Raw genomic sequence first — 5,000 nt, forward strand, 5'->3', positions numbered from 1 at the left:
GGAACTGCGGCGGATCGCTGGCTGGCATCGTTTATGGTTAGAACTAGGGCGGTATCTGATCGCCTTCGAACCTCTAACTTTCGTTCTTGATTAATGAAAACATACTTGGCAAATGCTTTCGCTTCTGTTCGTCTTGCGACGATCCAAGAATTTCACCTCTAACGTCGCAATACGAATGCCCCCGCCTGTCCCTATTAATCATTACCTCGGGTTCCGAAAACCAACAAAATAGAACCGAGGTCCTATTCCATTATTCCATGCACACAGTATTCAGGCGGGCTTGCCTGCTTTAAGCACTCTAATTTGTTCAAAGTAAACGTGCCGGCCCACCGAGACACTCACTCAAGAGCACCCTGGTAGGATTGCAACGGGGTCCGCCTCGGGACGCACGAGCACGCACGAGGCGCGTCGCACGCCTTCGGCTCGCCCCACCGGCAGGACGTCCCACGATACATGCCAGTTAAACACCGACGGGCGGTGAACCAACAGCGTGGGACACAAATCCAACTACGAGCTTTTTAACCGCAACAACTTTAATATACGCTATTGGAGCTGGAATTACCGCGGCTGCTGGCACCAGACTTGCCCTCCAATAGATACTCGTTAAAGGATTTAAAGTGTACTCATTCCGATTACGGGGCCTCGGATGAGTCCCGTATCGTTATTTTTCGTCACTACCTCCCCGTGCCGGGAGTGGGTAATTTGCGCGCCTGCTGCCTTCCTTGGATGTGGTAGCCGTTTCTCAGGCTCCCTCTCCGGAATCGAACCCTGATTCCCCGTTACCCGTTACAACCATGGTAGGCGCAGAACCTACCATCGACAGTTGATAAGGCAGACATTTGAAAGATGCGTCGCCGGTACGAGGACCGTGCGATCAGCCCAAAGTTATTCAGAGTCACCAAGGCAAACGGACCGGACGAGCCGACCGATTGGTTTTGATCTAATAAAAGCGTCCCTTCCATCTCTGGTCGGGACTCTGTTTGCATGTATTAGCTCTAGAATTACCACAGTTATCCAAGTAACGTGGGTACGATCTAAGGAACCATAACTGATTTAATGAGCCATTCGCGGTTTCACCTTAATGCGGCTTGTACTGAGACATGCATGGCTTAATCTTTGAGACAAGCATATGACTACTGGCAGGATCAACCAGGGAGCTGCGTCAACTAGAGCTGAGCAGCCGGCCGCCCGGGAGTGTGTCCCGGGGGCCCGCGCGAACACGCAAGCGTCCGCTCAATTATTCTGCAAACAGGAGGAGGCTGAGCTCCCCTGCACAATACACCTCGAAACCCTCTCAGGTCCCGGCGGCGCGCAGCGCCGTCCTAAGTACTTGGTCGGGTTCGAGAGAGGCGCAATCGCCCGGAGTTTGGCGAGTAGACGCTTTAGGTGCGACCACCCGTGCTCCCAACTGAGCTTGCCGCTGCCGACAGAGGCCCGGGAGCGTGCTGTCGTGGCATTGCCGGCGGGAGACAACACGCGCCACCTACGGTGACCGGCAGCTCCAACGCCAGCGCCACAGAAGGACAAAAGCCCCACTTGGGTGCCGAAGCGAACTCTCCCAGCACAGCGCACGCGCCAACACGTCCGCACAGCTGCGATACAAACCACCTGCGAGAACCGCAGAGGCGACCGAGCAGCAGACGGCGTCGCGGCGCCGAGCGCCGGGCGGCGGCGCATCCTCAGCGCACACAGTCCTCAATCGGACCAGCACACTGCAGATGTCCACCGCGCTTCGCACCGGGCCCGCGAGGACCTACTTTGGCCGCACGGCGCCGCGTGCAGGGTGCGCCGGCGCGCAGCTGCGCCGCCTGCCGCCTCCGTCGGCCGGCGCGCCTGCCACTGGCCGCCCCCACCAGCCGGCTGTAGCGCGTGCGCCCACGCACCGCGCGGCCAGCACGCCGGGAGGCCCCCCCTCACCGGCCGGGGACGGTCCCACCCAGCCACCGCCGCGTATCGCTTCACACCCAGATGCCATTCACGTTCGTGGGCATGGTGGGTATCGCTGGAACAACCGGTTGGTAGCTCAACCGATCGTCGCCATCACTGATTCACCTCTAGCGAGAACAACCGCACCACAACGGTTTACCAGTTGTTCATTTGCATAACGTCACCAGCAAACGTAGGCGTCCATCGCCATTTGCAAATTCAACGATTGTTGCATGCCTGTGTCAGGTGTCACGACACACTATGTCTGCCCACATACACGCAACAACATGTGCACGCTTCGCGAACACGTGGAAGGTGGCCCCCGTACGTATGCGATGTCCATTGCGCGAACGACTGTCAACCGGCCTCTGTCGCATGTCGCAGATGTGGAACGCAGTGCACCATGCTATCACGGTGTGTGAGAAGAGACGACTACGTCTGACAACACGCGCCACTACATCAACAGACGGCTCATGCTGATCGCCATCCAGGGCATACCACACTGCAATCCAGCTCTTATAGGGAGACGACACGTAGCTGAGTGCACAACATTTGGACCGCATGGTTCGCCGTTGTTGGCGCAGTCGTTGTACGGTCACATGTACCACGATGTATCATTCAGTACATGAGGACCAATGTGCAGTACAGTGTGTGATTTGGACGTACAACATCAGCGGACAGTTGACACAGGCCGTACCACAGCGTAGGCTAAGTGCTTCGCACATGCGAATGCCAATGAACAACTGCAAATGCCAATGAACAACTGCAAAGGGCATTGAGCATGTACGTCCTGCTGCCATCCACATTACAGTGTATAGCTGCAAGGTGTTTAACATGAAGCGATACACTGGGGACCGGGCAGTGCGAGTAGCAAACTATATTGCGGGGGTTGCAGTTAGGCAACACTACACTAATTTAACGCGTCGTATGACAATTACAGAGCAGGTTAAGGCCCAACGTGTGTTGGGTTAAGGCCCAACGTGTGTTGGGTTAAGGCCCAACGTGTGTTGGGTTAAGGCCCAACGTGTGTTGGGTTAAGGCCCAACGTGTGTTGGGTTAAGGCCCAACGTGTGTTGGGTTAAGGCCCAACGTGTGTTGGGTTAAGGCCCAACGTGTGTTGGGTTAAGGCCCAACGTGTGTTGGGTTAAGGCCCAACGTGTGTTGGGTTAAGGCCCAACGTGTGTTGGGTTACGTTAAGGGGCAATGTGGGTTACGTTAAGGGGCAATGTGGGTTACGTTAAGGGGCAATGTGGGTTACGTTACGGCGCAATATAGGTTACGTTACGGCGCAATATAGGTTACGTTAAGGCGCAATATCGGTTACGTTAAGGCGCAATACAGGTTACGTTAAGGCGCAATACAGGTTACGTTAAGGCGCAATACAGGTTACGTTAAGGCGCAATACAGGTTACGTTAAGGCGCAATACAGGTTACGTTAAGGCGCAATACAGGTTACGTTAAGGCGCAATGCAGGTTACGTTAAGGCGCAATACAGGTTACGTTAAGGCGCAATACAGGTTACGTTAAGGCGCAATACAGGTTACGTTAAGGCGCAATACAGGTTACGTTAAGGCGCAATACAGGTTACGTTAAGGCGCAATACAGGTTACGTTAAGGCGCAATACAGGTTACGTTAAGGCGCAATACAGGTTACGTTAAGGCGCAATACAGGTTACGTTAAGGCGCAATACAGGTTACGTTAAGGCGCAATACAGGTTACGTTAAGGCGCAATACAGGTTACGTTAAGGCGCAATACAGGTTACGTTAAGGCGCAATACAGGTTACGTTAAGGCGCAATACAGGTTACGTTAAGGCGCAATACAGGTTACGTTAAGGCGCAATACAGGTTACGTTAAGGCGCAATACAGGTTAGGTTAAGGCGCAATACAGGTTAGGTTAAGGCGCAATACAGGTTAGGTTAAGGTACGACATAGGTTAGGTTAAGGTACGACATAGGTTAGGTTAAGGTACGACATAGGTTAGGTTAAGGTACGACATAGGTTAGGTTAAGGTACGACATAGGTTAGGTTAAGGTACGACATAGGTTAGGTTAAGGTACGACATAGGTTAGGTTAAGGTACGACATAGGTTAGGTTAAGGTACGACATAGGTTAGGTTAAGGTACGACATAGGTTAGGTTAAGGTACGACATAGGTTAGGTTAAGGTACGACATAGGTTAGGTTAAGGTACGACATAGGTTAGGTTAAGGTACGACATAGGTTAGGTTAAGGTACGACATAGGTTAGGTTAAGGTACGACATAGGTTAGGTTAAGGTACGACATAGGTTAGGTTAAGGTACGACATAGGTTAGGTTAAGGTACGACATAGGTTAGGTTAAGGTACGACATAGGTTAGGTTAAGGTACGACATAGGTTAGGTTAAGGTACGACATAGGTTAGGTTAAGGTACGACATAGGTTAGGTTAAGGTACGACATAGGTTAGGTTAAGGTACGACATAGGTTAGGTTAAGGTACGACATAGGTTAGGTTAAGGTACGACATAGGTTAGGTTAAGGTACGACATAGGTTAGGTTAAGGTACGACATAGGTTAGGTTAAGGTACGACATAGGTTAGGTTACGGTACGACATAGGTTAGGTTACGGTACGACATAGGTTAGGTTACGGTACGACATAGGTTAGGTTACGGTACGACATAGGTTAGGTTACGGTACGACATAGGTTAGGTTACGGTACGACATAGGTTAGGTTACGGTACGACATAGGTTAGGTTACGGTACGACATAGGTTAGGTTACGGTACGATATAGGTTAGGTTACGGTACGATATAGGTTAGGTTAAGGTACACATTGTTGTAAGGAAAGGTTTAATGGGGGGCGGGGCGGGGCGGCCGGTTTGTTGATTGTGATTATAGTAAGTGGATGCCTGCGGCATCATCTGATTTGCCACGTCAGGATGCACCTTTGGCTCATGACAGGCGGCGCTCTCATTCCATGCTTGTGGCAGACCTGTGTCTTTCATTCCTGCCATTGTTTGTGTGCTGTGAGAGGAGGCAGTATTGTGATGTTGGGTGCACCCCTGTGTAGGACATGTGTGGGTGTTGGTGGCTTGG

At 52.1% G+C, this 5,000-nt stretch overlaps 1 non-coding gene across 1 annotated transcript in view; it reads right to left on the minus strand.

Annotated features, from left to right (window-relative positions):
• Positions 1 to 1,156, minus strand: part of LOC124566085 — a 1,910-nt gene extending 754 nt beyond the window's left edge. Inside the window, exon 1 of the ribosomal RNA XR_006970760.1 lies at positions 1 to 1,156. This exon is cut by the window's left edge and continues 754 nt beyond it. This is a non-coding gene — a ribosomal RNA (small subunit ribosomal RNA).
• Between the last annotated feature and the right edge of the window lie 3,844 nt (positions 1,157 to 5,000).

This window comes from Schistocerca americana, unplaced genomic scaffold (assembly GCF_021461395.2).
Source record: "Schistocerca americana isolate TAMUIC-IGC-003095 unplaced genomic scaffold, iqSchAmer2.1 HiC_scaffold_137, whole genome shotgun sequence".
In the NCBI taxonomy this organism is placed as follows: domain Eukaryota; kingdom Metazoa; phylum Arthropoda; class Insecta; order Orthoptera; family Acrididae; genus Schistocerca; species Schistocerca americana.